The sequence below is a fragment of the Salmo salar genome, chromosome 26 (assembly GCF_965601325.2).
Source record: "Salmo salar chromosome 26, fSalSal1, whole genome shotgun sequence".
Classification (NCBI taxonomy): Eukaryota; Metazoa; Chordata; class Actinopteri; order Salmoniformes; family Salmonidae; genus Salmo; species Salmo salar.
In genome coordinates this window covers 37481569-37494403 of record NC_138316.1, presented here as the reverse complement: position 1 = coordinate 37494403, position 12835 = coordinate 37481569, and the positions used below count along the sequence as shown (strand labels likewise).

The 12835-nt window shown below is 43.8% G+C and overlaps 1 protein-coding gene across 2 annotated transcripts in view; it reads left to right on the top strand.

Annotated features, from left to right (window-relative positions):
- The first annotated feature begins 4978 nt into the window (after window positions 1-4978).
- The window catches only part of LOC106587725 (cell migration-inducing and hyaluronan-binding protein), a 177594-nt gene continuing 169737 nt past the window's right edge, over window positions 4979-12835 (top strand). For both annotated transcript variants that reach the window (XM_045708740.2, XM_045708746.2), the window contains exon 1: window positions 4979-5146. The gene's annotated coding sequence lies outside the window, so the exon portion shown is untranslated. The remainder of the gene's footprint in view (window positions 5147-12835) is intronic.

Genomic DNA, 12835 nt, shown 5'->3' with positions numbered 1-12835 from the left:
AACGGGAAACAGGCTTATTATTGAGCAGTGTTTAGCCGACTCATCTACCGAGACTTCACCTCAGCAGTCCTATCTCGAAATATACACAGCATGTATACAGTTTCATTGCTCAAATCCCATTTAACAGCGGCCCCTACGGATGACTACTGGGACATATTTTACAGTATTTACCAGTAGCCCTATTCATCCTGAAAGCAGCTGCTTACAGGGATAGGACAGTTCCAATGAGGTGGTCTTTCTGTAGCCTAAGGCTATGGCAGTACTCAGCGGGGATTCCTGAAGGCTAACTGGCCAGCTATCCAGACCTGATCCAGACTAAGCTTTTGGTTGACAGGTGGGTTTGACTTAAACAGTATCTAACCAGAAAGAGGTATGTTAACTTTGGTATTGTCTATAGCAGTGGTTCCCAAACTTTTATAGTCCCGTACCCCTTCAAACGTTCAACCTCCAGCTGCGTACCCCCTCTAGCACCAGGGTCAGCGCACTCTCAAATGTTGTTTTTGCCATCATTGTAAGCCTGCCACACACACACACTATACGATACATTTATTAAACATAAGAATGAGTGTGAGTTTTTGTCACAACCCGGCTCGTAGGAAGTGACACAGAGCTCTTATAGGACCAGGGCACAAATAATAATATAATAATAATCAATAATTTTGCTCTTTATTTAACCATCTTACATATAAAACCTTAATTTGTTCATCGAAAATTGTGAGTAACTCACCACAGGTTAATGAGAAGGGTGTGCTTGAAAGGATGCAGATACTCTGCAATGTTGGGTGGTATTGGAGAGAGTCTCAGTCTTAAATCCTTTTCCACACACAGTCTGTGCCTCTATTCCACTCTCACATACTGTAGGTAAGTGGTTGCAAAGGGCATCAGTGTCTTAACAGCCCAATTTGCCAAGGCAGGATACTCTGAGCGCAGCCCAATCCAGAAATCTGGCAGTGGCTTCTGATTAAATTCAATTTTCACTGAACCGCTTGTTGCAATTTCGATGAGGCTCTCTTGTTCAGATATAGGCAAGTGGACTGGAGGCAGGGCATGAAAAGGATAATGAATCCAGTTGTTTGTGTCATCTGTTTCCGGAAAGTACCTGCGTAATTGCTCACCCAACTCACTCAGGTGCTTCGCTATATCACACTTGACATTGTCCGTAAGCTTGAGTTCATTTGCACACAAAAATCATACAATGATAGAAAGACATGTGTGTTGTCCTTGTTAATGCAGACAGAGAAGAGCTCCAACTTCTTAATCATAGCCTCAATTTTGTCCCGCACATTGAATATAGTTGTGGAAAGCCCCTGTAATCCTAGATTCAGATCATTCAGGCGAGAAAACAACATCACCCAGATAGGCCAGTCGTATGAGATACTCGTCACCATGCAAGCGGTCAGGCAAGTGAAAATTATGGTCAGTAAAGAACTTTAAACTTGTCTCTCAATTTAAAAAAAACGTGTCAATACTTTGCCCCTTGATAAGCAGCATATGTTGTAAAAGCGTTACATGGTCGATGCCCATATCATTGCATAGTGCAGAAAATACACGAGAGTTCAGGGGCCTTGCTTTATACAAAGTTAACCATTTTCACTGTAGTGTCCAAAACGCCTTTCAAGCTGTCAGGCATTCCCTTGGCAGCAAGATCCTCTCGGTGGATGCTGCAGTGTATCCAAGTGGCGTCGGGATCAACTGCTTGCATACCATTACCACTCCACTATGTCTCCTTGTCATGGCTTTTGCGCCATCAGTACAGATACCAACATGAGCAACAGCCCCTCAAAAAAGGTGAATCACATTTTTATTTGGCGTACCACCAACGGCATTGCCCAGTTTTGGAATACCTGGTCTATAGAACCCCCCCAAAATGTTATTGCTTGCTTCATATATGACACCCCTAAAGGTTTTATATGGAACCTTTTTGTAGGGTTCCTTGATCAGAACCCCAGGGTTTATTTTTCACTGAACGAAAATTGGTTCTATACAGAGTCCTTGGGTTCCATATAGCAGCCTGGTCTCATAGAGTAGACGTAACATAATAAATGTAAATCCTGAAAACTCAAATTAGAATGATATGTTACTTTTGGTATGGTTACATAAAACAGAAGGTATCTTAGGGAAAAGGAGGGGGGGGGGGGGTAGGGTTAGGTTTAGCTAAAAGGGTTAAAGTTAGGGGTAGGGTTAGTATACTGAACAACTATATAAACGCAAAATGTTAAGTGTTGGTCCCATGTTTCCTGAGCTGAAATAAAAGATCACAGAAATGTTTCAGATGCACAAAAAGCTTATTTCTCTCAAATTCTGTGCACAAAATTTGTTTACATCCCTGTTAGTGAGCATTTATCCTTTGCCAAGACAATCCATCCACCTGACAGGTGTGGCATATCAAGAAACTGGTTAAACAGCATCATTACACAGTTGCACCTTGTTCTGGAGACAATAAAAGGCCACTCTAAAAAGTGCAGTTTTGTCACACAACCCAATGCCACAGATGTCTCAAGGTTTGAGGGAGCATGCAATTGGCATGCTGACTGCGGGAATGTCCACCAGAGCTGTTGCCAGATAATTTAATGTTCATTTCTCTACCATAATCCACCTCCAATGTTGTTTTAGAGAATTTGGCAGTACATCCAACTGACCTCATGACTGCAGACCCATGTGGCTCAGTTAGTCGGGAAATGGCGCTTGCAATGCCAGGTTTGTGGGTTCGATTCCCATGGGGGACCAGTATGGGAAAAATTATGAAAATGTAAGTCGCTCTGGATGAGAGCATCTGCTAAATTACTAAAAGATAAATGTAAAATGTGTGGGCATGCGGTTTTCTGATGTCAACGTTGTGAACAGAGTGACCTGCGGTGGGGTTATGATTTGGGTAGGCATAAGCTACGGACAATGAACACAATGGCAATTTGAATGCACAGAGATACCGTGACGAGATCCTGAGGCCCATTGTCGTGCCATTCATCTGCCAACATCACCTCATGTTTCAGCATGATAATCGCAAGAATCTCTACACAATTCCCGGAAGCTGAAAATATCCCAGTTCTTCCATAGCCTGCATACTCACCAGACATGTCACCCATTGAGCATGTTTGGGATGCTCTGGATCGACAGCATGTTCCATTTCCCGCCAATATCTAGCAACTTCACACAGCCATTGAGTAGGAGTAGGCCAACATTCCACAGGCCAAAATCAACAGCCTTATCAACTCTTTTGCGAAGGAGATGCCGGACTGCATGAAGCAAATGGTGGTCACACCAGATACTGACTGGTTTTCTGATCCACACCCCTACCTTTTTCTTTAAGGTATCTGTGACTAACATATGAGTATCTGTATTCCCAGTCATGTGAAATCCATAGATTATGGTCCAATTCATTTATTTAAATCTTTGAAATTGTTGCATGTTGCATTTATATTTTTGTTCAGGATAGTTGCAAAGTAGCTAAAAAGCTAGTGAGTAGTTGAAAATATGCTAATTAGCTAAAATGTTCAAGTTTTCCGTGATGAGATTTGAACATGCAACCTTTGGGTTGCTAGACTTTCGCAAACGTCTAGCCACACCAAAAATGGTTGCGTGCTCGAATCTCATCACAGAAAACTTTTGTATGTTAGCTATTTTCAACTTTTCAACTACTTACTACTTTTTAGCTACGTTGCAACTACTTAGCATGTTAGCTAACCCTTCCCCTAGCCTTAACCCTTGTAGCTAACCCTTCACCTAACCTTACCTTAACCCTTTAACCTAACTCCTAATCTTAACCCTAACCTTAACCCTAACCCTAACCTTTAGCCTAGCTAATGTTAGCATTTGCCACCTAGAAAATGTTAGCCACAACAAATGGGAATTCGTAACATATCTAAGTTTTGCACAGTTGTAAGAAATTGTATAATTTGCAATTCATAACATATTGTACGTTTTTTCAAAATCATAACATATCATATGAATTGTATTTCGTAACATATCATACAAAATGGATGATGGACAACTACAAATGAATACATACCATACGAAATCTTACATATCTTACTAAATGGAGCATCTCGGATTTACATGCAGAATAATACGAAATGCTCTGAGAGCTGGTTGCAAAGGGTGCCATATATGATGCAAGTAGAACCCTTGTTGGTTCTATACAGAACCTTTTTTCTAATAGTGTAAACAATCTAGCCTATTCGACAAGAGACTTTTGAGTTTCAAAGCTCAATTTCATGGTTTCAACCTCCTCAACCATAGCAGGACAGTTACAAAACTCCCGTGTTCGACCTGTAAGCTAATGTACAGACAGGAACAAGAGAGAGAGATGGGAAGAGCGGTATGGAGAGAAATAAGAATGGAGAGGAAAGCATAGAGAAAGAGATGGTGAGGGACAGCGATAGGAAAAAGACCAGAGAGAGAGAGACAGAGAGATGGGTGGGTGGGTGGGTAGTGAGAAAGATGGATGGGTAGTGAGAAAGAGGGGTGAGTGTGTGCAAAGGGGATTGGGACGGGACTAGAGGAAAGAAGAGAAGGGATGAAGGTGTGGGTCATGCGGATATAGGTGGCAAGGCAGACAGAGGAGATTCCAGTGCACCAATCAAACACTCACACAGTATTTCTACTGGCAGCTCATGTTCCTGAGCACCAAGTCACATCACCAGTAGTTTAGGCTACAATATACATCTCTGCGGAAATCCCACTTTCATGTTTCCATAGCCTAATTAATGCATATTTTAAATACATTTCAAGTTACTGGCCCTGCATCGAAATGCACTTGCAACGTAGGCCTACACATTTGCCTCCAATTATCAAATTATTTTATAAATGTTTCAGTCCTCCTTGAATAGAGCTAAAGTAGGTTTTATAGATTGTATCAACAATAGGCTTCCGTCAATGGAATGATAGAAATGGCTTAGAAATGAACCGGACCAATGAGTGTGCGGTGGGCGCGTCCTCCTGCCTCTGCTGCTGTAAACAGCGTGTTCAGAAGCGCCAGGCTCGCGCGGAGCGGAGAGGAGAGGAGTGTATAAATATCAGAGTGCCTCTTCTCTCCGCTATACCAGACCTGACACATGACCTAGTTGTCCCTGTCACGTCTCCTGTGTGTCCTCACCAAGACCGCACTTCCCGAAGGAGTCGACTAGACAACGGTTGGTTTATTCTACAGGTTGGTGCGTCTCTCGATCTCCGTGGAGTTTATAAGCTAACTACTAAACCTTTTGGGGATTTAAAAACAACTCCAGCTCGCTGCGCGCCTCTCTTTTTCTCTTCGCTAGGCTCTTACTCTAGTGTCAAAGTCAAAGCCACCGGTGTATCGGTAGTCTAGCCTGCTAATAGGAATACAACAGAGTGTTTTGGGTCGTTGTGGACTGTACACCCTGCAGAAAGGAGCGGCCAGTGCCAGCTGTGGCTGTATGGACCAGAGGTGTTTGTTTTCAAGGTGCGCCTTTTTGCGGTTCGTTCCAGCACATCTCCTCCCGGTGCCATTGATCAGTGTCAAAATAAATCGGGCTACAAATATATATGTATCCCTATATGTAATTAATGCAATTTACACAATGCCATCCTTATAGACTTTGACCGTGCATGACAGCAACAATGGTACGGTATCTGTGCGACCTTATCATGTACCAACACGTTTCACCGCGCAAGCAAGCACAACTCGCGCAAGTGGTAGCATTGTTAAAACCACAAATTATATTTATAGGGCTGGTTTGTACATGCTGTTGTATAATATCATACTGTGCAGCAAGGGTAGCCTATGTTGTGTATATTCACGCGCTCCGTTCGCATGTGCCACTGTATCTTGCGCTCGCTTCTCGTAACGTGCGCGCCCGGTTTCGCTACCCTAGGGGGCATCAAGTGCACAGTCATCAGGTATGTGTTTTTTATATTCTTCCAACAACATCCCGTCATTTTCAACATGTCTATATATGATTAAAGATGTATTGCTGATAATAGTTCAGTGTTTTTCAGATTGATGCGCCCATATAGGAACCTATAGCTTATCGGTGATTATATTGAACTCAGTCAGTATTGGTGAGGTAAGAGCAGCGTTAGTTTAGTTTATAGTAGCCTATGTACCCGACAGGTTCCTTCATTATCAGGATATGTATGTGGAATGAGTGATGAGCACGTGACAATTGAGGTTTGACTGAGGCTGTAAGGGCATATTGATGATGAATGTAAGACATGCTTAAAATATGACAACATTTGAGCTGTTCAATAAGTGAACGGATTTCCTGCTGTAATTGAAGTCTTTAGAGGGCTTAGTGGTCAGGGAATAAGCAGTGTGCGTGTGTCAGATTTAAGAAAGGGGAAACGTTAACCCTGTACTGCCCCTCCCCCTCCTTCTTTCAGTCGCTCTTGTAAAAGATGCATAGCTAGCAGAGATGACAATGATGATGATATCAAATCTCAGGAAAGGAATGACCAAGACCGGATTTCAAGGCCATAATTGACAAGAGCCCTGCATGAGAGAAAGAGAGAGAGACAGAGAGGGAGGGATGTTTGGAAGCAACAGAGGTCCACATTAGAGCCACATAACAGGGATTGAAGGAACACCTATTGGAACCATGTAATCAGTACTGGGAATGTCAACGCATCTCAGAGAAACAGATACCTGGGTTTGACTGACAGCCAGAGATTGACAAACTAATTGGTATATTCAGAATGTACTCTAGGTTTCCACACATGACCAAGGAGAGGAGAAGAGAGAGAGAGAAAGGAGAGGAGAGAAAAGGGAGAGGAGAAGAGAAAGGAAAGAGAATAGGGGAGGAGTGGAGAGAGAAAGAAGAGGGGAAGAAAGGAGAATTGAGAAGAGAAAAGGAGGACAAGAGAGGAGATGAGATGAAAGGAGAAGAGAAGAAAGGACAGATGAAGAAGGACAGATGATGAGAGGAGAGGAGGAGGAAGGACAGACGAAGAGAAGATAGGAGAAGAGAGGGATGAACCAGAGTCGAGAGAAGAAAACAGGAATACAGCAGGTGAGTGCAACCTTTCCTTGCCTTCTTTTGACTTGCAAATATTACTGTGCATACATGGCCTAAGGGGCAGGTGTGTGTGTGATACCCTCTTACCAGGGTCACTCTTAAAGACATCTGTAGAATGACCAGAATAACAGAGACAAACCCATTTCTCATGAAGTGTATAAAATAGGCACTACAGTTTATCATATGTCTGTATGGTGGTGGATGTACACATGCTGTAGGTGTGGTGGTGGATACACACATAGACTATATATTATGATGGGGGAGGAGGGAGAGAGAAGGATACAGAGGAAGAGTGGACGAGATGTCTGGAGAGGGAAGTATAGAGAGAGAAAGTAGAGGTGGAGAGGGATCTATTTCTATGCCGCATATATTTCAATGTTCATTCTGCTAGGTCTGCAAGGTTCATTCTGCACTTTTGTTTTATATGTACTATCTGCCAAGTCCATTTCTATGTTAATTCTGCTAGGTGTATTTGTAAGTCCATTCTGCTAGGTCTATTTCTATGTTCCTCCTGCTAGGTCTATGTCCATTCTGCTAGGTCTATTTCTATGTCCATTCTGCTAGGTCTATTTCTATGTCCCTTCTGCTAGGTCTATTTCTATGTCCCTTCTGCTAGGTCTATTTCTATGCCCCTTCTGCTAGGTCTATGTCTACATTAATTCTGCTAAGTATATTTCTATATCCATTCTGCTAGGTCTATTTCTATGTCCATTCTGCTAGGTCTATTTCTATGTCCATTCTGCTAGGTCTATTTCTATGTCCATTCTGCTAGGTCTATTTCTATGTCCATTCTGCTAGGTCTATTTCTATGTCCCTTATGCTAGGTTATTTCTTTGTCCATTCTGCCAGGTCTATTTCTGTGTCCATTTTGGTATGCATATTTCTATTGTTATTCTGCTAGGTCTATGTCTACATGAATTCTGCTAAGTATATTTGTATGTCCATTCTGCTAAGTCTATTTCTATGTCCCTTCTGCTAGGTCTATTTCTATGTCCCTTCTGCTAGGTCTATTTCTATGTCCCTTCTGCTAGGTCTATTTCTATGCCCCTTCTGCTAGGTCTATGTCTACATGAATTCTGCTAAGTATATTTCTATATCCATTCTGCTAGGTCTATTTCTATGTCCATTCTGCTAGGTCTATTTCTATGTCCATTCTGCTAGGTCTATTTCTATGTCCCTTATGCTAGGTGTATTTCTGTGTTCTTTCTGCCAGGTCTATTTCTATGTCCATTTTGCTAGGTCCATTTCTATGTCCATTTTGCTAGGTCTATATCTATGCCCATTTTGCTAGGTCTATTTCTACTGTGTGTGGATGAGTCACTCTCTGAGACAGAGATTCAGGAGTTCTTGGCATGCATCTGTTGTGGAACACTGGGGAGCACACACACACACACACACACACACACACACACACACACACACACACACACACACATATACACATATACACACACACACACACACACACACACACACACACACACACACACACACACACACACACACACACACACACACACACACACACACACTACACACTGCCACCGTGGACGAGGGAGCGAGCTGCCAGAGGCCACCATTTACTCCAGGAAACCATCAGGGCTCCAGCATAGTTTCAGAGGGGAAAGTAACAAAAACACACACACACACCTTCCCTCGCTCATGTGTCTGTACAAGCCTTCTCGCTTGGCGAGTTGCTCTCTGCCTCCTCCTTAGGAAAATACCAGCTCTTCATATTATATTGTACAAGGTGCCAAGCCCTATTTCCTACATAGTGCACTACTTTTGAACAAGGCCCAATAGGGAATAGGGTGTCATTTAGGATGTATCCTTTAGTAGTTTTGGCCTATCCATCAAGCCCTTAATGGGGTGTGAAGTTGTTCTGAGTGGTTGTTGTCCCGTCTCGCCCTGCCAGCCTTGCAGCTAGTTCCCCCTGGCATGTATCTTAGGATTCATCCCAAATGGTACCCTATTCCTACATTGTGCACTACTTTTGACCAGAGCCCTATGAGTGCTAGTTTAATGGAGTGCAGTATGTAGGGACTAGGGTGTCATTTGGGACAGAGACTGAGGCTAAGGAGTTAATTAATGAAATAAAACAGTGATCGGTCCAAGAAGTGAATAACATGGTGTAAATTGATACCTGGCGTTTCAATGGCTTGGCTTAGCATCTTGCTTTCTTCTCCTCCGCTGGGGGTTATTTTGGGTGGTGTGTTTGAGGCCTATGGGCTGACTTGACTAGCCCTAATCTGACTGGCAGACAGACAGGTGGACACTGACAGATCTCTGTGTCTCTCTGTCTCTCTCTCTGTCTGTGTCTCTCTCTCTGTCTCTTTCTCTGTCTGTATGTCTCTCTCTGTCTGCATGTGTCTCTCTCTGTCTGCATGTGTCTCTCTCTCTGTCTGTATGTCTCTCTCTGTCTGTATGTCTCTCTGTCTCTTTCTCTGTCTGTATGTCTCTCTCTGTCTGCACGTTTCTCTCTCTCTGTCTGTATGTCTCCCTCTGTCTGTATGTCTCTCTCTCTCTGTCTGTGTCTTTGTCTGTCTATATGTCTCTCTCTGTCTGTATGTCTCTCTCTGTCTGTATGTCTCTGTTTCTCTCTGTCTGTGTCTGTCTTTTTTCTTTCTCTCTCTGTCTGTCATTTGCTTTCTCTCTCTCTTTCACTCTGCCCCTTCTTAGTTGTCATAATCTGTCACATTGATTTAGAAGTACACTCAGAAAGGCCCTTACAAGGACACTTTGTAGACACTTGGGCCAAAATCCTAACTTTAGGTTCTTGCACGTAACTCAAGATTTCCATACAAATCTATTGACATCAATGCAGACCAGGGGTGGCTGGTGGCACTTTAAATTGGAGGACAGGCTCATAGTAATGTCTGGGACGGAACATATGGAATGGTACCAAACACCTTACCATTCCATTACACTACATTCCAGCCATTACTATGAGCCATCCTGCCCTCACCAGCCTCCACTAATGCGTATAGTAAGTTATGCATCTAAGTAAAGCACACAGGAGGCTGGTGAGGGGAGGACGGCTCATAATAATGGCTGGAAATGGAGTGGTATCAAACATATGGAATCCATGCGTTTGATATCATTCCATAGATTCCATTCCAGCCATTACTATGAGCCTATCCTCCCCAATTAATGAGGTTTTTGCACATTGTTTGACACAGGACTGTATAGCTACATTGTACTGTAGTCTGAAACAGGTTCCACTGTCCAAACAGAAATATCCAATTGGAACTGCGATAGTAGAGTAGTAGACTCATACATTATTTAATAAGACTAGTTTGCGTAAACATGTATGAATGATGATGTGTCCATATGAAATCCTCACATGGATAAAACATTTAGAATTCAGATTTAATAGAAAAACAATATGCCTTAGACTGCAAGTGGCATTCAACAGTTAATTTCCTGTTACCCAAAATGCAAGCCAAGCTATTTAAGGCTCTCCAGTTGGACAGGGACCATATGGATCCTTTTTATCTGGTATTTGTTGTGTGTGTGTGTGTGTGTGTGTGTGTGTTTTATTTGTTGTGTGTGTGTGTTTTATTTTAATTTGCTGTGTGTGCGTGTCTGTGTGTGTGTGTGTGTGTGTGTGTGTGTGTGTGTGTGTGTGTGTGTGTGTGTGTGTGTGTGTGTGTGTGTGTGTGTGTGTGTGTGTGTGTGTGTGTGTGTGTGTGTGTGTATTTTTTATTTGTCAGTGTGTGTGTGTGTGTGTGTGTTTTGGTATCTTAATACAAGCACTTAGAGGCTTGACACGATAGGCCAAGAATGCTTCATGTCTAATCAGGGAGTTCCTCAGCAGCCATTTGACCTGACATGGTTCTGTCAAACAAGATGCAGATGGCCCGCTCTACATACTGTCTTAACATCACATCACTGACCTCATGTTCATTACGGCTTATCCTGAGAAGACACGCACGCACGCACGCACGCACGCACGCACGCACGCACGCACGCACACACACACACACACACACACACACACACACACACACACACACACACACACACACACACACACACACACACACACACAGTTGGGACATCTGGCTGTAAATGCAAGCCTGACTGCTAATTTGGCAAGGGATGTGTTTGGACAGGCTAGCCTTATTATCCTCACACAGGAGGGTGTGTGTGTGTGTGTGTCAGGGTTGGACTGGTGAGGAGTAATAGAAGTGTAAGGGAGAGCGGGGGTTAGGTCTGAAACCATGGGGGGGATTGTATTTGGCAACAGGGTACATTTGGATGATTTATCATTAAGGGAGCAACAGGGTACATTTGGATGATTTATCATTAAGGGAGCAACAGGGTACATTTGGATGATTTATCATTAAGGGAGCAACAGGGTACATTTGGATGATTTATCATTAAGGGAGCATTGTGCATGGCTAGTGTTAACATTAATGCCCTCAGAACAGCCTCAGTTCGTGGGACATGGACTCTACAAGGTGTCGTTCCACAGGGATGCTGGCCCATGTTGACTCCAATGCTTCCCACTGTTGTGTCAAGTTGGCTGGATGTCCTTTGGGTGATGGACCATTCTCGATACACACAGGAAACTGTTAAGCGTGGAAAAACCCAGCACCGTTGCAGTTCTTGACACACTCAAACTGGTCTGCCTGCCACCTACTACCATACCCCGTTCAAAGGCACTTAAATATTTTGTCTTGCCCATTCACCCTCTGAATGACACACATACACTATCCATGTCTCAAGGCTTAAAAATCCTTATTTAACCTGTCTCCTCCCCTTCATCTACAGTGATTGAAGTTGATTTAACAAGTGACATCAATAAGAGATTCCTAGCTTTCAGCAGGTGTTCATAATGTTTTGTCCAGTCAGTGTATATGCCTACTCTCCTCTGGGACATGAGAGCCAGAATGTTACATATTCCTCAATAAGGCATCAACCTCTAGAGTAGGGGTATTGCACTCTGACCCTACGAGGTCCGGACCCTACTGGTTTTCTGCTCTACCTGATAATTATTGCAGCCACCTGGTGTCGCAGGTTGAAATCAGTCCCTGATTAGGAAGAATGAAAGAAAAGCAGTGGAACTGGCTTCCAGGGCCAGATTTGAATTTGACAGCACTAGTGTGTAGGTGTGTGTGTGTGTGTTGTAATGAGTTAGAGGATGCGATACACAGAGCCATATCTCTTGGAAGGAGAGTAATCCTTGTGGAGGATGAGGCAGGTTTGTCAAAGCTGACATCTGTCAGAACAGGAGGGAATAAACTACCTGTCACTACCTAGAGAGGCTGGAGAGATGGGGGGATGGAGAGAGGGAGGGGTTGGAAGGGAGAGAGATGGGGGAGTAAGAGAGATGGGGGGATGGAGAGAGGTAGGGGTTGGAAGGGAGAGAGATTGGGTTAGAGAGATGGGGGAGTAAGAGAGAAGGGGAGATGGAGAGAGGGAGGGGTTGGCAGGGAGAGAGATTGGGTTAGAGAGATGGGGGAGTAAGAGAGAAGGGGAGATGGAGAGAGGGAGGGGTTGGAAGGGAGAGAGATTGGGTTAGAGAGATGGGGGAGTAAGAGAGAAGGGGAGATGGAGAGAGGGAGGGGTTGGAAGGGAGAGAGATTGGGTTAGAGAGATGGGGGAGTAAGAGAGAAGGGGAGATGGAGAGAGGGAGGGGTTGGAAGGGAGAGAGATTGGGTTAGAGAGATGGGGGAGTAAGAGAGAAGGGGAGATGGAGAGAGGGAGGGGTTGGAAGGGAGAGAGATTGGGTTAGAGAGATGGGGGAGTAAGAGAGAAGGGGAGATGGAGAGAGGGAGGGGTTGGAAGGGAGAGAGATTGGGTTAGAGAGATGGGGGAGTAAGAGAGAAGGGGAGATGGAGAGAGGGAGGGGTTGGAAG